This window comes from Anser brachyrhynchus, assembly GCF_964034855.1.
Source record: "Anser brachyrhynchus genome assembly, chromosome: 1".
Taxonomy (NCBI): Eukaryota; Metazoa; Chordata; class Aves; order Anseriformes; family Anatidae; genus Anser; species Anser brachyrhynchus.
Genome location: NC_137694.1, coordinates 69,475,537 through 69,497,539, shown reverse-complemented (window position 1 = coordinate 69,497,539; position 22,003 = coordinate 69,475,537). Strand labels below are relative to the sequence as shown.

The 22,003-nt window shown below is 36.8% G+C and overlaps 1 long non-coding RNA gene across 1 annotated transcript in view; it reads left to right on the top strand.

Annotated features, from left to right (window-relative positions):
• The first annotated feature begins 13,818 nt into the window (after positions 1-13,818).
• LOC308187630 overlaps positions 13,819-22,003 on the top strand; it is a 32,070-nt gene continuing 23,885 nt past the window's right edge. The window contains exon 1 of the long non-coding RNA XR_013944830.1: positions 13,819-21,108. This is a non-coding gene — a long non-coding RNA (uncharacterized lncRNA). The remainder of the gene's footprint in view (positions 21,109-22,003) is intronic.

Genomic DNA, 22,003 nt, shown 5'->3' with positions numbered 1-22,003 from the left:
GAGCAAAGGCACAAAGACAATTTTTCCAGGCTATTTAGGTCAAGCAGTTGTTGTCCAGTGTAGGGCACCACAGTTGAAGGAAGAGGTGGGCCAAGATAAGTTGCTCTAGACAGAACATCACATTTAAACATAAGTGAAGAAACTATAACTCCTGACAATTGGCTGAAGAAAATGGGGCTGCTCTGCCTAAAGTAGGAAAAAAAAAAAAGAGAGAGAGAGAACACATGACAAAAAATCTTCAGTTATTAAAAAAAGCTCTGAAAAGGAGGAAAATAACTTTTTCTTCATGGCTGAGCATGATAGGTCTGAACGACGGTGAAGAAAAGCAAAATAATAATAATAATAATAATAATGATATTTTGGGAAAAATGAAGTAGCTTACAGCACTATCTGTGGAATTCCCACCTATGGAGGTCTTTAAAAAACAAGTTAGACAAACTTGAAAAGAGATGAGAGACAAACATATACAAGACTACCTCTTTGGGTCCATTAGGACTTTTAGATCCCTGTGCTTTCATGATTTTGTATCTGATAGGAGTATCTGAACTATGAGTAGCAGGTGTAGTGGAGTTGAGTTGGCACAAGGTTTTTCCCCACACCATCTGATGCTACTCACCAAATTAAATTAGGCAGTGCCACAAAATGATTTTCTTACGCAACATCCTTTAAGCATTGGTTTGTAGCTGTCAGCATTGGGCTGACTGAATGAAACTGAAGCTCCCAGGGATCATTGGTTAGGGCTATTCTCCAGTACTGGAATATACCTTTAGAAGAAGAATTCATCTTATCTTATCAAAGTTAATCTGTAACTTCTCTTTATCTTTTTATAGATAGCTTATTCTGTGAGCTATTCAAAAAAAAAAAAAAGGCAAACATTGAACATATTGCTCCACATTATGATAAAATCCAGATGTATACCAGCAACTTCTTGACACCTTTATTCTTGGAGAAAGAAGGGAAGACCAGAGTAGATATACTGCATGCTCCAGCCACTCTGAATGATCACTGGATAAGGACCTCAGGGCATGCCATAAAGCACTCAGTGAGGATATGTGTCCAACCTAGAGTAATACATTAGATGGATGGCAGCCTTAGCATTTAAAATGATGTTTCTGAACATCTACTCCTCCTATCACCTCCTGTGAGCCACTGGCAAAAATGCACATGCATACTTTGAATCATTGTTATGCAAAACTCACTTGAGGTACACATGAATTTCCCCACCTTTAGGAATTACTTTTGTGTTTTCTTTGTTTTATGATTTCTCATGTCTAACTCACTATTAGTAAGACATGAGTTGTAGCATATATGATTTACTGTAGACAAAAAAATAAAAAAATAAAAGCTTACTCAGAAATATCCTTAATTTTAGGAAACCTTGCATCACATGTATCAAAACAAACCAACCAAACAAAAAAGTTAAAAAACTAAATCTAATTTCATTTTCCCCTATAAATACAAAAAAAAAAGGTGGGGGGGGTTCTGGGGTGTTCTTTCTTGGTGAACTTGCTGACTTTATTATTCCTTTCCTGTTTTCAGGTGGTTCAAATTCTGTAGTCTTTAAAGAGGCTAACTACTAGCTTATAATTAGAAGCAAGACGATTACTAACTTGGCTCATATTTGTAAAGGCAATAGGGTTCTTCTAGTATTTTCTAAGGACTCATAGGCATGTTATGGCAAGTGTACATAAAACAGGTTTCCAGTATGGAATTACTAAAATGAACAGATTATGTATTCAAAAAACATTTCAGTGGTGCAGTTTAGTCCAAAGAAAAAAAAAATTACTAAGAGATCTGATATCTGCATGCTGTGTTTCCTGAAAGGCTACATAATGATTTTTTTCCCAACATAAGAAATTACCAGTAAGAAATATTCTATTTGAAAAGCACATAATCGAATTAGAAATCATTTTAAGTAGTTGCATTCTCTGTTTTTGATTAAGGTACACCAATGTAATAAAGATAATTTACTGATTCCTGGATCTGAATTGTGAGCAACGAAAGGACGTTCCTTCTACAGAAGTAATATTAATTATTGGCAGTTAATGGCAGAATTATAGGTTAATTTTCATTTCATATAAAACTTTGTTGAATTAGTTGAACCATATGCACTGTGTCATAATGAGAAACACCAATAAACTCTTACAGAAATTTTCATTTCATTTGTATGCTGAAGGTTGTTGTAACAGTTCATGTTATTCGGCTTAGATATGGCTGCAGAGTATTTGATATTTTTGCCTGGCTTTGTTAATCTAATGTCAGGAAAAAGAGACTATTTTGCATTAACTGTTTATAGAATGCTTGTACTTATAATATTCTGTGTCAAAACTAATTTACAAAGCTAAGTTCACAGGAAGAAGAAGTTTAGTTCATGCTAGGAACAGAGTTTAACACTTAGACTCAGAAGTCTGTACAGAGCTAGTGACAATAGGCAGGGAAGTTTCAGAAACAACAAAATCCTCTTCTTATTATCCTAGACCACAAAAGTATTCCAGTTCTCATATTCTCCCTCCCTTAATCTCTAATAGGAGCCTGAATCTAGGAGCTGAGGTAAGTCTGGCAAACAAAGGTATACCAGCAAAGAAGCTGAATGGAGAATCTCTGGAAGGTTTCTAGATGACTTCAAACACCTGTAAAGGGTTTTCAGCAGCTGTGAGCAGAAGCGTTCTGCCCCCATCAGGGAACAGCCACACAACAATCATTTGCAGCTGTGATCCCACTATGTCTATCCCTTTTGGAAGTCATGAGTCCCAGCAAAGCAGCAATGTGTCAATACAGCTAATTGGATTCATTGGATCCTAGAAAACCAGCATAATTCCTTTTTTTTTTTTTAATTTTGTTAGCTCAGCAGCAAAAAATAAAAGGGTTGTCACCTTAGTGTGAAAAGCAAGCAACATGAAACTTTCTTGTCACCCAGGTTCTGACTCCCCTGATAACTTCCTCTTTCTTCTTCCAGAACTGTTTATGTATGCATTTCTCCTTCTGTTGACCCCATCCTCTGTAAAACCTACTGAAGGTATTAAATAATAATAACTGAATTAACACAATGGTTTTTCATCATAACTCTGCTTGTTCTATATTCTCTCTCTTTCCCTACTGTGCTTGAGAAACACAACACAAACTGAAGCAGTCAATAATGAGTAAAGTGACCTTTGGAATATTACTAACATGAGATGGGGGAAAAAAAAAAAAGAAAAAAAAAAAAGATGCCCTCCTGTATCTCCCAGGTTGCTGCAGTAACAGTAAAGAGAATAAAGAACAAAATAGTTCTTAAGCTTTTTCTGCGTCAAGAGAAAACAGTGCTGTGCATACCAACAGAGCATCACAAATGACCGCTTCTCCTATGATCTCCCTTTGTGCATATATGAAATTGCTTACCCCTACAGAAAATCATCCATCAATGTGCCCTCCCTTCTGCTGTGATCTTCCTATGTATTTCTTGACATTTGGAAATCAAGGGTTAAAGGAACTTAATTTTGATTCAGCTTGAAATATTTTTGCAATTATGAGTTTTCTTGCTCTACAAATATAAATGTAATAAAATGATGGAGATTAATTCACAGCTTATTTTTACCTGTATCACAATTTTCAGACAGAGCAGGATAGAGAATTGTTTTTTTGGCTTGACCAGTCCCCAGCTGGACACAAGGCAATGCCCTGAAATTGTACCAGGGGAGGTTTAGATTGGGTATCAGGAAGAAATTCTTCACAGAAAGGGTGGGTAGGCATTGGAAGAGGCTTCCTAGAGAGTTGGTGGAGTTGCCATTCCTGAAGGCGTTTAAGAAGTATCTGGATGTGGCACTTAGGGGCATGATTTAGCACTGTACTCGTAGTGCTAGGTGGATGGTTGCACTTCACAGAATCACAGAATCATCTAGGTTGGAAGAGACCTCCAAGATCACCGAGTCCAACCTCTGACCTAACACTAACAAGTCCTACACTAAACCATATCACTAAGCTCTACATCTAAACATCTTTTAAAGACCTCCAGGGATGGTGACTCAACCACTTCCCTGGGCAGCCCATTCCAATGCCGAACAACCCTTCCAGTTAAGAAGTTCTTCCTAATATCCAACCTAAACCTCCCCTGGTGCAACTTTAGTCCATTCCCCCTAGTCCTGTCACCAGGCACGTGGGAGAATAGACCAATCCCCACCTTGCTACAGCCTCCTTTAAAGTATCTATAGAGTGCGATAAGGTTGCCCCTGAGCCTTCTCCTCTCCAGGCTGAACAATCCCAGCTCCCTCAGCCGCAGCTCATAAGACTTGTTCTCCAGACCCATCACCAGCTTCGTTGCCCTTCTCTGGACACGCTCAAACACCTTGATGTCCTTCTTGTAGCGAGGGGCCCAAAACTGAACACAGTACTGGAGGTGGTGATTTTAAAGGTCTTTTTCAACCTGAATGATTCTGAGATTCTACGATTGTAAGTTTACCTCTTCTGAGCTGACTCCAATAGTTGAACAAAATGTGCTGCCTGATGAGCAATGAGCCTATTACAATCCCTTTTAAACACCTCTGACTGACTGAACAATTTGTCCTGACTTTCCCCTGGGAAAGGTATGATGTAGTAGTAACAGTTCAAATCAGGTTTGTTTGGAGTAATTCTCTGAACTTACCATAACTAAAGACAGTTCTGATGTCAAATAAAACATATTCAGCAATTATGATGTACAAATATTTTAAAAACAGCAGAAACTGTTGAAATTAATGTTCATGATGAGAATAAAAATCAATTCAAGCTATTTTGTATAGGAACATATAACATTTAGGAAATTCTTTCAGAAGAGGCCAGGGAATTTGAATCTTGACCTTATCTCAAAGAAACGCTATGGTTATTGGTGGATGACACATTGAACTGTGATCATGGTAACACTGATTCCAGAGCATCATATGCAAACTCTGGTCAATATTTTTAGGTGTAATCTGAATTTGCTGCATATGATATAGCTAAAACCAAAATAATAGGTTGATTTCTTGTAGGAACGGCAAAATAAAAGTTTTTCTTCATAAGCATACAAATCATATCGCTAGGTTAAAAATTATTTCAACTCCATTCAGTTACTCTGCTGGCCAACCTCTTCCTTCCCACCCAGCCAAGGAATCGTGCCAAGATCTAGACAGATCCTTGGCAGCCATTTTCATGGCATGGTTGGCTTGAAAAGGCATGGGAGGAATTCCAGCACTAAAAATTCATCTGCAGGTGGAAAAGCACAATATGGCATATGCAATGGCAGTCATCTCCACACATTGGCATTTATAATGTTTTTTTCTGGCTCAAAAACAAAAACCAGTGTGATCATAAGCATTTATTGTGGCACTCAATTACTGCATACAAGCAACTCTATCACTGCATACACAGCAGTATGACTGAAACTGTTGGCTTGTCTTTGAAATAAATCCCTAAAAGTTGTAAGCCCTTAATCAATTTGTATTTTGTTCAGTTGATGTCATCGTTCCTGAGTAGAAAAGAAAAGGTGCTTCAATTCTATCTCTTAATAAATGGTTAAGAATGGCTCCAAAACCTCAGAAAGATGCATAGCTCATAATCAGCAAAAGCTGATTCACTGTAATGTGTGAGTACAGAACTGGACAGCAGGTGCTTGATATTTCTGAAGGCCTCTATATGTTGTCAAATCTCTCTTTAAGGACCTCCCTTGCTAATAGGCAGTACGACATTTTAATGATTGCTGACTTTTATGAAACAAAAGTTGTAGTAATAATTAGAGCAATTCTAGGAACATTTGAGTTTCCTATTTGGATTTTTTTTTTTTTTCTGGGGGGGGGGGGGTTGGTTCAGAGGCACCACCTATTGCCTTTTGTAAAACTGTATAGGTTGGAAGGGACCACCAGAGTTGATCTAGTCTCAGAAACCTTACCAGCTATACTCAAGGTGATGGCTTCCTATTTCTAGAGCTCATTCACATGCTTCCCATTATCTGGATATCCAGTGTTGAGGGAGTGCAGCCAGTAGCAAATTAGCCTGTCTTAACAGAGGTGTGAGAGAGAGCATGGAAAGAAAGTCTTCCTGTAATAACTCAACTGTTTCAGCCATGCAGAGAGTGGGAGGACCAAGGTGGGCTCTCTGCAAAACTAAGGTACAGCATCTTGAGAGCACAAGGCTGCCTCCCCAGGAAACCCACCTGAAACACAGGTCAACGGTGCTCTCTTGTGCACACTGATAACTTCCCAAGCCTTTGGCTCTTTTATCATGGTTGCAAGTTAGCTGGGCTTCTCACAAAAATAACAGTACTTCTACTTCATGCATATTTCTTTGAGTGGAAACCAATAAAAATAAGTAACTTCTCTGCAAAGCATATATATATATATATACAGAAGACCAAAGTGTTACTTTGGGTAAAACAATGACCCTGGGTTTGTGGCAACTCAGCAACACAGCTCAGAAACCCAGCTATGTAGGAATTGGTGACACACACAAGGCCACACAGGCTAGAAACCAGACCCACTTGGTAAATGAAGATCTAAAACCAAAAGTCAAGCCTGCTTCATGAAGGTCTGCCAAAATGGGAGACTACAGTGAGGAAATAACTTGCCAGATATTTGGGACAGAAAGCACCTCTGGGGTCCTGTGCTTGATTAGTCTTTTAATGCTACTATAATAATAACAGAAGTGGAGTTTTCAGAGGAGTAGAAGGGATTGTTTTTATGTCATTTTGGAAATAACAAGAAGGTAAAAACAGGTCTTATTTGGACTACTGGTGATTGAATGTAATGCTTACTGTACTTAATATTTAACACAAAAAACCTGAAGTATTTAAATAAATCTATGATAACGAATGCTAATTTACAACTAAAGTAAAATTGAGTTAAAAATGAACAATTTTCAAGTCTTACTAGCATCTCAGTCCTTTAAAAGTCTTCCAAAATGAGAACTTTAATTACACTATGAAATAAAATGCACAGAAATTTGCTGCCACAATAGAAAAAGTCATTTTTACCTTTAAATGAAAACACCGAGATCTAGAAATGATTCTGCAAGGAAATTATGCTATCTCTGATATCAAGAGCAATCCAATAGAAGACCCTTGAAATCATTTAGAACCATAAATAAAATTATTAAAAGAAATGGGTCTTGACATATACCAAGGTGATTTTCATTGATGTGAATCTTGCTCTGACACAAAATGGCAATGGAAAAGTACAAACTACAAGAACTAACTTCTTACTGCTGAACAGTTACCAGTTTTACAGCAGCTAAAATTATATTTCACCTATTTGCTGTGGACTATGACCTTAGCTCTTTCATTACAATCTCTTATCCTTTTCTGCATTAGTGATAATTATCTCACCTCCCATGAAACATGGACCCTGTCTTCTTAAGACCATGAAACAGAGACCAAGGAGTCGATAGTAGACAGCAAAGCAAAATACCACATTCTTCTCCCCAGGCTGGGTCATATATTTTGATTCACTGTAAATTATACTTCTCAAGCACTCCATCAATATATAAGAAATAAAACCAAAAAATGTAGTTATAAAGAGGCAAAACCAGAAATCCAAATACAAATTCCTCTAGATTATTCAGACTCCAGTTTCTGAATCATAAGCCACATTCATGGTTTTGGCTCTGGATCCTAAGCAAACAATGTAGTGGCACCTCTTCCAATGAGGTTCAGCTACTGCCAAATTGTTATGGAACACAATCAGTCACTTTCCTGAGACGGAGATGAATGGTAAAACTTTCATAAAGAAGCAGCTTACCCCCATTGTTTAAGATGAGGACTGTCCCAGAAGATGAGCAAAAAGGATGGCACTCCCTTTTTGATGTGAAATCTCCTCAAGAAGTTTGCTAAGCCCTTTGACTCTCATAAATCAGAACCTGAGCCCCGGCCCTGACTTGGACATCAAACCCAGATTCTGACCTATGTCTAATCCATTCTCAGCACTGCCCACTGAACCTACCTTTAGGCAAAACATTCATTGTTTCTGCTAAAGACTGTGAGAAGATAGGCTGTGTTATTTCTTTCTCTTTTACATAAGGAAACAAATAAGGAAAATGGTAAGAAGAGTGAGAAATGTGCTCTAGCTATAAATAGAATTCCTTAATTGCCTAACCTGCATCAATTAATCCATTACACAATTAGAGTTGTCAGTTCTTCACTATGAAGAATCCTTCTTAACTGCTTCTCCAGAACTATGATTTAAACAACACAACATTAAAAATTTCCATGTGCAGCAAAACACAACCAATTATAATCAGCACTGGCAAATTCTAATTTGACATTAGGCATAATTAACTACATAAGAAATTACCCCTATAATAATGCTCAGTAGGAAGCAATGACATCTTCAGTAACTTGTGCTTAGTACTTTGTGCCATCACAAAATTCATGTTGGTTAAACGATGAAGTAACTAGCTCAAAGGTTGAGGGTCCAGCACCCATGATTTTTTTGGGGTAGCCCAGGTATCCATGGTACTTTCTTGCAAGTGAAACTCTTCTCCTACCATCTTCTACCCCTAGAGAGCATGAGAGGATTCAGAAGAAGCAGCTGAATCCTAGGCATACACTGAAGAGAGCCTAAGGCACAAAATTGACCTTTAATTCTGGTCTCCTTACTAAATGCCTGATATAGGAGAGAGAGTAATTCAAGCATGCTCTTGATGTTTTGACAGCCTTTCAGTTTAACATCAGGAACTGATTTTTCTATTTAATTTTGAAAATTCTTCTCCAATTTTAAGGTCGTCTTCTATCTTGATTTATTTCTGACAGAACGGTTTAATCTTTTGTCACTCTACCTGAGGATATGGTCACTCAAACTGACAGCAGCTTAATGCATGACATGTTGTCAGCCTACCTTGGTAAATACTGGAATTTATTTTCAGGGGCAAATAGTCTTCTGTATTCAGGTCTTCTCCTTGTAATCTTAGCAGTCCTTGTTATATCAACAGTGGGTCAGAGGGCTCACTTAGGCTGGGAAATGAAACATAAAACGTGAAATCAACTTACTAAACTTTGAAAGCCTAGATAACCCTAATTAAAGGCAGTGGATATTTTTGTACTTTGTGGGATATTTTAAACAAAAACAGAACAAGAAGAACAAGATGAAAAATTACATTAGACCAGGCACTGAAGAGTGAAGGAAAAAGGATGTAAGTGGCCATACTGAAATCTGATGTGCAGCATTTCGCAATCATCATTGCTTCAAAAAGTTGAGTGTGACAGAGAAAATCAGTCCCATATGGGAAATCCGGTGACAGTGCGAAAAGAAAGAAAACTTTCTCAGTTTCATAAAATACATTATAGCTATTATCATGCTCCACTTGTAAATCTTTGATAATAGTATTTCTTTATATTTGTATTGTGTGGCTTGAAAAACATTAACAGAAACCTTCAGAATGAGATCTTGGCCCCACTAAGGCTGACTAAAGTTTAGCCTCTGAGCTTAAAAGAGCCAGAGTTCATATTTTTAATATTCTCAATTTCTATTATTGAACATTTTCTTTTAATCTTTTCCATTTACAAAGCTCTCTTTGGATAACAAAGCAAACAGGCAGTGGATACAGAAATCTGACAAGGAATGAGCCTCTTTTTCTAAACCAGACCACTACGTTTTTCATTAATTAGTATTTCTCAGAAAGCTAATGATTAGCCTCCCAGCTGCTTCAAACACTTCAGTCTGAAACAACCCAATAAAAACAAAACAAACTTTTTACATTTTTAAAAGCTAGTGGGTCATAACATCTAGCTTTTGTGCAGGCCAACCTGACCAGAAATAAACTGGACAGAAAATTAATATGGAAAGCAAAGACAAGTTATACAGGGAACCACTTCAGACACCAGAGGTGACGAAAAATAAGATCAAAATTTAAACTGCTGATAAACTGTGCCCATTCCTTTGTAACAAAGGCATGTTTTTTGCAGTCCTATCCTAATCCTTTTAAGGTTTAAAAAGTTATCAGATAGTACCATATATATGTGCTTATGATAACATATGATCCCAAAACTGTATTGGATTCAGGATAATTCACTTGTAAGCAGACATCCATTTCTGTAAAAACAAAAGTAGTAAAAAAAAAAACAAAACACTGACAGAATCCATAAAATAACAGGTGATATTAAATCACTCTCATAAATTGAAATCTCTATGTTACTTTTACTCACAATTTTATAATTTTACATCAGGGATTAGGAAAAAATGCATCACAGATCTGCTTATTTTCTGGTACAAATTTAAGGCTCATTTCCCTGACTGTCTTCACTAATAAATACATAGCAATATGCATATTTGAAATAACAAATTAACAGGACACTTCACTGCACACACTTAACATCCCTGGGGAGAAGATGAGAGAACAAACAACATGTGACAGATGTTAATCACATAGCTTAATGCATTATTGGAAGTGGGTCAGAGATAGCAATGAAGAGCACACCATTGGAACCAAAACAAGATGAAAAAGAATTGGAATAAAGACCTACAATAGAACTGAAATATGAATGATGAATTTATTTTATAAGAGAATGTTAGTTTTGAACATGGATATTTTGTGGAAAGTAGCCTCTCTTAGCTAGCCAGCTGAAGTCAGAATCAGTGTTTAGTTTTGGAGACAGCAATTAAGCAGATGTGGTTAAAATTAATCAGAGAAAGTGAATAAGATCTGATTGATCTTCTTAATTTCATTTTTCATACAAATACTCTGGTCATTTTCACAAAAACATAGAACTAAATCAGGCAGTATCTTTTCAACTTGGTAAGCAAGATGTTAACAAAGATATATCTAACTTGTTTTAATTACTATACAAAATTAGTTCATTTCTCACTTCTGTTCAGCATCTGTATCAACTGCAGCATTGAGAAATGAATATGAAGTTGCAAATGCTCAGAGCTCACCTTAATGATTTTTTTTTTAATAGGAAAGAGGGGTGATCTTGTTGATAAAACATTGAATTTGATTCCAAAGACAGGGATCCATTCTTAATTACTACAAAAGACTTCATGAGCAATACTGAAAACCTAATACTTATTAAGGTATTAACTGCAATGGGCAGTCTTCCTGTCTGTAGGGAGGATGAGAAAGATGATGTTTTTACATCAAGTAATTTTGTTCAAAGTAGAATTCTAGGCAGCACATTTTATGCTTACCTATCTCATCTGTACCAGTATAGCTACGTCTGTTGAGATAACAATGATTGTTGTTGCTTTCATTCACTAGAATTTTAATTTGTTAGCAATCTTGTCTCAGAAACACTTTTCATATTGCCATTTGCAGTGAAGATAAAGTCTGAGTTGCCCATAAAAGAGCGGATAATACAATTTCTTCCCCTTTATCCATTTTTATTGTCTCTTTTAAATATAAGTGAACTGGATAAGAACTGTTTCTATGTATTAAACTAATGCCTAGAATAACACGGCTGTGATTTTAACTGGGGCCTCAGCTGACTCCAGTAGCAATAAGAAACAATAATAATAAGTCCTTTGGGAGAGACCTTCCTTTTCTAACCTGTCTTAAATGGAAAGGATTGTGCAATTTAGAGTGACATTTTATCCTACGTTTCTGTAGAAATATATATATATATTTTATATTTTTATATATAAATATAATATATATATATTACATTGACAAAATCATTGGCCTTTAAAACTGATTTTGGTTTGGCTGCAATTTCTTACAGTGCTTACAGCACTACCATTGCAAGACAGAGATAAGTAAATTTATGCAGAGTTTGATCAACAAAAATCACAATAGATCCAAACTTCTTTAAAAAATAGTTAAAAAGCTACAACCAGTTCTAACTGCAAGATGGTAGTCAAAAAATAGCAATCAATATCTCTTTTATACTGAGGGGGTCCATAAACTGAAAAATGGTGCCTCAGAGACTGTGGCACTAAATCTAAACACAGGGGTGTAATCACTTCTTTTGACTTGTTGACTTAGTTCTCACAAATGCAACCTAGTTAGTTTTCATTGTGGCAATGGTTTCTTGCTGACATAATCACAGAATAGTTGAAGTTGGAAGGGCATCATCTGGTCCATCTTAAAACAGTATCTCAAGTATTTTGCTCTGGATCTTTTGGAGTCAGGTTTTGAACATCTCCACGATGGAAACTCCAAAACTTGTTTGGGCGACCTGTTCCAGTGCTTGACCACCCTCCCTGTAAAAAATTTTTGCATTCAGTTTGGTGTCCAAGTGAACACCCAGGTCCTTTTCCACAGAGTTCTCCAGCGAGTCAGTCTTCAACTTGTGCTGTTGCATGTGCTCTTACTATGCCAGGTGCAACATTTTTCTTTGTTGAAATTTAGGTGGTCTCTGTTGGTCCATAACTCCAGCTTGTCTAGATTCTTCTGAATGGCAGCATTCCTATTTGGACTGAGCTTCTCTTCCAATTTAGGGTTATCCATGAAGTTGCTAAGGCAATAGACAATGACCCACCATCCATGTCATTGATGGAAAAGTTGAGCAGAATCACCCCAATAGCAACTGCTGAGGAAAGACATTTGTAACTGGCCACCAGTCAGACTTTGGGCCATTGATGACATTGATTGGGGGCTCAGACAGCTAAGGGAAAAGGTGATTAAAAAAACTTTTTGGCAGCCTGGATCTGCACTGGAGTCATGTAAAAGACATTAGCGCGGAGAAATAAAGTTTCTGTTATCAGTTCTGGAGAGGTTTGAGGGGCAGAGGTAACTCACTGGTTTGGGGGGAAGACAACACAATGTCCAAGCATTCTTCCTAAGAAATCAAAGAATCATAGAACAGTTTGAATTAGAAGGGACCATAAAGATCTTCTTGTTCCAACCTCCCTGTCATAGGCAGGGTTGCCACCCAATACATCAGGTTGCCCAGGGCCTCATCCAACCTGGCCCTGAACACCTCCAGGGACAGGGCATCCACAGCTTCTCTGGGCAACCTGTTCTAGTGCCTTCCACCCTCTGAGTGAAGAATTTCCTCCTAAAAACTAGTCTAACTCTTCCCTCTTTTAGGTTAAAACGATTCTCCCTTGTCGTATCACTATCTACCTGTATAAAAAGTTACTCATCATCTTTTCTTTTTTTTTTTTTTTTTTATGAGCACCCTTTAAGTACTGACGGGATACAGTGAGGCCCTGCCCAGATCCTTCTCCAAAAGCATTCAGTTTTGCACAAAGCTATATTATATTTACGTAGGATTCTCCACAAACATTGGTTCAGCCTTGCACATGAAATACGCCCAAAGTCACTCTGTCATGACAACTAGTTACAACTCACCCTCTTCCCACGAGAAAAGATCTCCACAAGAATGAGACAGCTCAGGAATTTTATCCCAGAACTGTTTGTGCAATTCAACATCTTGAGTCTACATGGTGCAGGCCCCACTGAAGCACTGTACTACAAAGTATACACAGTTCTCACACTGTGTGGAAGGTGTAGTTGGTGCTCACTGGTTGAAGATGAAGACAAAAAGCAGAAATTTTCCAACAGCCATTTTAGGGCAGCAGCTGCTTCCTTCTGCCAAATTTGAAGTGCCAGCCCCAAAAGGCAGGAGTAAACTGAGTAAGTAATTAACAGAAAACAGCACTGCTTGTGTTGGCTACGTAGGAAGCGAGTATGCCATAGGAAGAGAAGGAAGGGTCTGGGCCACAAATGCAATTGCTCTGCTAGCTCTTACAGAAGAGTGGCCTAACAAAAAAGCCCCAGATCCTTTGTTATATGCCTCTAATTATTAAATAACACCATTAAGGATGTCTTGTACATTCAGGACTTTGTGCTTCATGGTTTGAATTCATGCATTACAACAGATATTGAAGAGGAAAGCTTCATTTTGAAACTCTGAGCTCTGTTGTCATGACAGGGTTAAGTATTCATGGCATAGCTGTTTATATCATTTAAATCTCTGGTGTCTTTTATCTTGCATCAGAGTCTTGGAGTAGATTGAAACTACTCATATTTGTCTCGGTAACTCTTGAGAAAAATGTCAAAACAAAATGTGCTGGAATTCAAGAGGGATATAAATATACAGTTGGATGAGATAGGGTCTATCTTGAGCTTTAACTATCATATGTCAAGAGTTATTTTCTAGTAGGTTTAAAACATATGCTACTTCCCCACTTTAAGTCCAAGACTGAGATGAAGAAGGTGTGTGAGCACAGGAACAGATAATGTTGTTTAATTGAGGGACAGTATGGGGTTCATAAAGGGAGAGAATGCATCCACCAGCAGTAAGCCTGAAACCAAAACCTCAGATGCTAACAGACCAAATTCTGGAGGGCAGGTATGAAATTTAAGATGAATTTTGTATCCAAGCTCTGACACTGTGGACTTCAAAGAGAAGGGTTTTTAACGTTTCACATGCCAAGTCCCTCATCTGCCAGTATCAGAATGGATGCAAGCTGTCAAGTGCCAGTCTTAGCAGTGGTGGGTTATTATATTACAATAGCTTAAAACTTTAAATATTATTTGTCTCTTTTGAGGTTGTGTCACAAAGTGCTTAGAATGTTTGGACTGGCACTCACTCATTCTGCTTTATTCACACACCTAAGTGGATATGAGACAGAACACAGCTCAGATTCAAACTTAACTGAATAAAAATCCCTGAATTGATTGTCACTGGCTCCAGCACTTTGAGTTAGGTTATGAGAGAAGCTTAACCATGTCTCTCAATAAAGCACATTTTCATTACTTTATCAGAGTAATCCCATAAATTATAATTACATTCTTCACAAAAACATCCAGAAGGAAAATCCTGTGGGAGACTAGTAATGATTTTAAACACACTAGATGAGCAATTTTGAGGAAGGAGATGCAATGGTAAGAGAACATTGCAAGAGAAGAAGAAAACCTCAAACCCCACCTAAATTAAGCATAAAAATAGAATCACTCAAGAAGAAATAACTTCCATCACTACTTCGTCCAGTGTTAAACAAGCAATTTCAGAATGAAATCAAGTAGTTATAGAAGACAATGAATATTTTGACAATGTGATTCAAGTATTTTGATCAAGTATAGCTGTCCTTTTAACTCTGACATTCTCATGAATGGTCTTGGTAGAACTCTTCAGTAAATGGTTTTCTGCCAACAGTCTCAAACAGTTCAAGAAACAATGGTCAGAAAAATAGTAATACCAGAGACTGGAGAGAGAAATAGAACTGCAAGACTTTGATGTGGTAGAAAACAACCTCAAAACAATATGTCTGAGGGGACAGCAAGTGATTTATTCATAGGTCTTGAATACCTGTTTGTGACAAGAAATCATGGTTAGAGGGAATTGCTAAAGTAGCTGAGAATCATAAAACTGACTGTAAAACAAACAAACAAAAAAAAACCATAGTGTTTTGCTTGGGTGGATTCCAATTTCTTCTGTCCTCCAAACAGCCAAATGTGTGGAAAGGGTGAAAATACGTTTTTATCAAACTTGTCAGTTCATAAGAACCCATGAGAACCACAGCTTCTAATTTCACAGATTAACAGGTAATATTTCTACTAGAACTTATGCATTTCCTTTTGCTACAAAGTATCATTTAAATTTATCCAACACCTAATAATTAATCCTCTCCAAACTAACATTTTTAAGTGTTGTGTGCAATTCTCTTGCCATTCTCTTATCACATCATCCTCTTTCTTACACCATGCACAAATATTTGTTCTTAAGAATTGTTTCCCAATTCCCCTTCAGAAAAGAAAAGGTCAAGAGTATTGTCAGCAGCTCAAGTAGATAAAGCTGTAGTTGCTTTAAAAAAACTACCTCAAGTGCTGAAAACGGAAGTACTTACTTGGTAGGAAAAATCCTTCACTAGTGCCAGCACATCAATTGTTATTCAAAGCTTTCAAAAAGAAGAACCATTAAATAAAACTAATATAGTTCATAAACCTGCTTTCAAATTAAAACAACAAGTTATCAACATATATGGCTAGAGTACCATGACATTAATGAAAGCAATAAAAAAATACTCTAGATAGCCTACAGATGAAGGCTCTAGCCCCAGTTTACAAAGTGTCTGAGCTAGCCATCTAACCCATCGTAAACACTTCTATATAGTCACAATACTTTCATCTTTCTCTGTAACTTATTACCTCTGTTAGCCTAAAGCAACAGGGTTTTGGAAATAAATATACAAGCACAGGACTATTCCATCACTCTATTTATCTGGCATAAAGGAAAAATAGAACAGCTATATTCTGAAGTTGTCTAGTTCACAGAAGTTGCCAGAAAATTAAGCTTCCACAAGTATTCATCATAAGTCAAAACACCATGGAAACAAAAAGAAATATTCAGATAAAATAGACAACTGGATCCCATCTGACATATGATCAGTACCAATCAGTTTTCAGTTTCTTGATCTTGTTTTCTCCAAAAACTGAGTATTTCTCTACCATATGCTCTGAGCACAGAATTTCATCTGCAGCATCCAAAGCCCTTCACAGCATATCCTTTTAGAGCTCTAAAATCTAATTAAGAGTCCAAATTCTACTATCCTCACTCATGCGACAACACCCAGTGGCTTCTATAGGACTGCTAATGTAAGCAAATTGAACATGCTCATGCTTTGGGGCCACAGCACACTTCTGTAGAAAAGGGTCAGAAGAAAAATAAAGGCTACTAACAACAGGCTACAAAGATACCCAGCACACTCAGAAAAGAAGCTCTTCAAAGGAAGCTCTAAATTTTATGTGACCTCTCCTACATCCAACTCTTCATATGTCTTTTCTAGAAAGATAACAGCAAGTCTACACCCTGAAGCTTCAAGAAATAAAATGGCAATTCTACACCCTGAAGCTGCACATTGATGAAAGTTCTGGAAGTCACCGGAAATCCTGAAGGAAGCAGCTCCTGCCAAACAGGGATGTGGCACCAGCCAGAAAGTATGGACTTTTGTGTGTTGCCCTGAAATTTCTATTGAATCTTAAACTGTAGAACGGTACCATTGTTGATTTTCCATAGCATAGCTGAGTCTTACTCTTGCTTAGCTGGAAACTACTATCATTTTAGTATTTTCTAAAAGGTTTTGGATCCAGTCCTGGGTTCTTTGGACTTAAGAAGAGTTACTAGTAAAATATACAGAAAGCTTATCAAAGAAAATAATGCATCAAATAATGCTTTACATGTAGTGAACCTAATAAAGAAAAATGATAGAATACCAGTTTGAGCTGAACAGTTCGACCAGTTCTGCTGCTGACTTTTAATTATTTCTTCTGTGGGAGAGTACTGACAACCCCCATGGAGAAACTGAATGAGAGATAAGAATCACATAACTGAAAGTCAAAAGTCTAGACTTTGGCCCCAATTTGTTTTATTTTAATATAGTTATTGCATAATTGCTTACAAGGATCTTTTGAGTTCTCACAGCTCCAAGATTTATATAACCCTTGTTACCTAGTATTGCACAAGATGCATAATGCCCATAAAAACTGATAACAATAAGAAAATAATAATAATAATTCTGAAAAGAAAGTTGATGATTTGTGGACACTAACAGACAAAATTGATTAATATCATTGTGTTGATGCTATCCTACTAGTACTCAGATGTGCAAATGTTTCATGGTAAGGAAATGGTAGGTTTATTCTTACAGCAATCCTATCTTCTGTAAGTGGATCCAATGTCCCCTCTCATACAACTCAAAAGTGAGTTTTGTTACATGAATCCAAGGTGGAGAGAAGTATAGTCTAATGATGCAGAGCAAAATGCTTCAGTCCTAACCCTCCTCTTCAGATGTAAGATATTTGCTGTTCATCTTTCTTACCTGTTGGTATTAAATGTGCATGTTGCTTTACGTTTCATCCAGAAGCCTCGACTTTTCATTTGGATATTAGAGATGGAGTCTGTGCACCTTAGTGTCTTGGAAGAGTTGGACATCTGAGGCTTTTTGAATAAATCCTTCTGTGGACTTGGGTCTGAATGTCAAACAAACTGTACTGAAAATAAAACTTCTAATAACCTTTTGGCACCAGCAATGACAATGTCTGTTTAGAATGGCCTTTTGAGAACAAGAGAGTATATCCATTTGGAGCTTTTGATCAAATTCTGTAACTATTACATGCAAAATAAAACCATTAAACACGTTATTTTAGACTAATGTTTGAAGATTCCAGCTTTCACCTATGTGCGTTTATGGTGTAATTTATTAATGTGGAAGCCATCGAGGGTGAAAAGAGTATAATTAATTTCACAAAAAGTCAAATAATGTTACAACCATATGTTTAGCCAAGTTCAGATGGCCTAATAGTAATAAAATAAAATGAAATAAAAATGTTCCGTGATTGAAAAGTTCTATAATTTTAAGAACAGCAATGTGAGGAAATCCAAGACGTATCTCCCACAGCTGCAGAACTCAGTTATATTATACACATGATTACACTGTGCCTTGGACAGGGAAGTACTACTCCCACTGAAGCCAACTACATTACATTTTCCAACTGTGTGTGTGATAGGTCAGATTCTCAACTGATATAAATTAACCAATTCCATTAAAGCCAGTGACAAGCTGGACTGATTTACACCAAATGAATATTTGGTCTGATCTCTTTCCTGTCTTGCAATAATTGCATGATCAACTTATAATGGCTCTTGGAAACCAAGTACCTTTGAGCCTTTAGGTTCTAGGCATACTGCAATAATGGGGTCACATAGTCTCCTTTTTCCTCTTGCAGGTAATGGGGCAAGATGTACTCTCCAAAAAGACATTTTGTGGCCCAGGTCTCTTTGCTCAGACCCATCAGAATGGCCTGCTCACCCATGACAATGGTAGAAGCAGTGTTAAGGGCCTCTAGGTCTGAAGAAACAGCACTAGAAGTCACATCTTAGCCTCTGCCTAATACTCCTGAACTGAAGTGGCTTAGGTGAACATTACAGGCTGTAGATACATCCAGTATGCATGCCCTGCCTACATTCTTAGTAGCACTTTGCAAAGGAAAATACTGATAACCCTGATCTGGTTGTTCCTGTGGTGATAAACTTTATAGGATAGGAGCTCCTTGTCAAGAGCAAAGGCACTAGAGAACTAAGTAAATAAGTATATGATACACTCTCCATCCTCTAACAACTCTTTTCTGGTATTCACACAAACAAATGTTAGCAAGAAAAGTGAAGCCATCTTTGCCTTTAACAGTTGGCAACTCCATAAATACAATGCAGAGTCATTTGTAATGCACAAGCTATTTGGGGTAATGAATCATTAATTGATAAAGTAAACACAGTATTATAAGAATGCTGGAAATGTTTTTGTTCATGTTCAGCATCCTTTGGGAACTTCTTGTACTTTGCTTAAGATTGCATCTCAGGAGGATTTTTCTCCGCTTAAAAAAAAAAAAAAAAAGGAAAAAAAGGTCATTTATTTATTTTGAAATCTACAGATACTTTAAAATGTAGCTACAAGAAAGAATGCTGTCCCTTTTCCTTCTTTCTCATTTCTTTCATATGAAGAGCCAGCAGCAATATCAGCATCAAAAATACAATGGTAATTAATTACGTACGCCTCAGCATGAGTCATTGTCATTTACAATAACAAGGGAGCTGACATCCATTGCCATCATACTGGGATGAAGGTGATGCTGAGGGGATTTCACTGTAAATGCAAACACTGAAAGACTGCTAACGTGGCATTGAGTCCCTGTCTTTTGAAAAAGTCATTTCTTGTTAGTTTTATCAGTTTTGACAGAAGAGACATAGTTGTTTATCACCAGTCATCTTTGTGTAGTCAATTACTAAAAAAGTATCTTTACCTGCATGACAGTATTGTTTGTAAGAAAAAATACTCATAATGCAACCAAGACCTGCACCATCAAGAGCATGATGAGATTCTACACAGCCACATTTTATTGGTCAAGTCGTTCATTCTGTTCTTTCTCCCCAGCAGTCCTCAACATTTCTTCGCCTGCTAACCAAGGTAGTTGTTTGCATATAGAAGTTTCTTGTACTGTGTATTAGAGTAAAGCAGTCTCCCTTCATCACTAGTTATCTCTGTTCTTGACACAACCCTCTACTCTTGCCAAAAAGAGCTTCTGAATGATGACAATAAAGGTTATATAGGGAGGTAAAGAAAAGCAGAAAGGAAATCAGGTCCAGCAATCCTCCTCAGAACCTGTCACACATTTTAACTAATATTTTTATCTTTCCACAGGAGGTTATTTGACAGGAAGGGCTGGAACAGGAGAGAGGGGAGAGAAAAGGAAGGCTTGCTCTGTGTTTGTGTGCATTGCCTAATCAATCTTCCTCTTTCAGGTTGCAGAACAACATTCTTCACAGCTACACTGCAGCATCTACCTGAAAGTCCCAGTTAAGACCTATGAAAAAATCTTAACTATTTCTGCAGTGTTCTAGCCTTTCTTTCCAATGAGGACTAACATTCATCTTGCCTGCTCTTTCTTAGGCTGAAACAGAATTCTCACTAAGCTTTTTTTTCCACTGAGTTGCAAGCCAATTTTCCTGAACTAAAATTGTTGGCAAGATGATTAAATCTGTGAAAGCCTTCTAACCGTACAAAGATAGGGCTCTGAATGCATGTCCAGATCAGTTTGCAGACCTACAAAACTTTATAGGGCTGCTTGTGCACAACAGCTGTTGTGTGTTTTTTTCCCCACACTAGTCATTTTTCTTGTCTGAGCATCCAGATGACAATCAAAAATCAGAATGACCCAGATGAGTGAACTGTTACAGTTTTCCAGTACACAGAAGGCAGAAAGAAGGACACAGCATGCCATGGAGAGGAGCAAGAGGACAGGTGATGTGGAGCATTTGCTTTAGTGGTGCACATGTCTAGTGCGGAAGCTTGCAGCAGTGAGAGCACCACAGTACAAGCCTGATGATCACCCTGGATATTTACCTGAAATTATCCAGTACCTCTGAATTGAAATTTCTGTGTAAAAGACATCATGACTCTCTGTGCAAAGCAAAAATCAGTTTTGAATTGCTGTATTACTGAAAGAATTATTTTTATTTTTTAATCTATATTGAGCACTACGTAAACCTTTAAAAAGAAAGAAAGAAAGAAAGAAAGAAAGAAAGAAAGAAAGAAAGAAAGAAAGAAAGAAAGAAAGAAAGAAAGAAAGAAAGAAAGAAAGAAGGAAGGAAAGAAACAAAGAAAGAAAAAGAAAAGAAAAGAGCAAGAAATGAGAAGAGAATCTCAGAAGCTTATATAATGTTTGACCAAGAAATTAAAGTCTCTTGTGACTGTGAGTTATCACTTTTTCTTTGTGTTTTATTTTCTATATCTCTGAACCCAAACTTTACCAGTAAATAGATATTATTTTGTATTTAATGGAAGACTATTTCTCCTACCAAGGAACATTACAACTGTCTTCTTCTGGAGATAGACTTATATAGACTTATATAACCAAACAGTTATGATAATTCAGTTAACTAAAAATGAACATCCCTCCTGATTTCAGGGTGAGCTTAGTCCTTTTGAAATCAAGACATAGAAAATGTATATTTAGAGTATGTATTACTTAGCAATATCTAAATGTTATCTTTAATCCCTAAGAATACCACGCTAGTGGGGTATCAAGTCTCAATTTTCTACATGGAATAAGAATTACTTACTGCATAAAATGTTTCATTTGCATGGAAATACTACAAGTTTGTTAAAAATTCCACCTGAAAGTGTTCATATCCACTTACAAACAATATTGCATGTTTTTAATATGATAGAATAATCAGATGCAGTAATTTTAAAACATTAAACATTTTTGATTTTGATTTCCTCTGATGTAAGATTTTAAATGTTCACTTTTTCAGATAAATAGATCTCTTTTGATTTACAGCACTATGTTTTCAGGAGTGGGATGGTTTGAAAAAGCTGTTCTTAGAAACAGTTTTGTGGTTTGCAAAAATCTAATAAGAATGCCTATACTAAAAAAATAAAATAAAATATATACTTTCTCTTCTTAAAATTCATTATGCTTTTATTCCTCTTTTTGTGAAACTTTAAAAAGTTAAAAATTGCATCTCCATACTGAAGTTCTAAATTTCATTACCAGCTGAGTTAAAAAATATATCATTTTGAAAGATACTTCACTTTCTGTATAGAAATGTAACAAGGGAGTTTAAAAACCTAAACCAAACTAA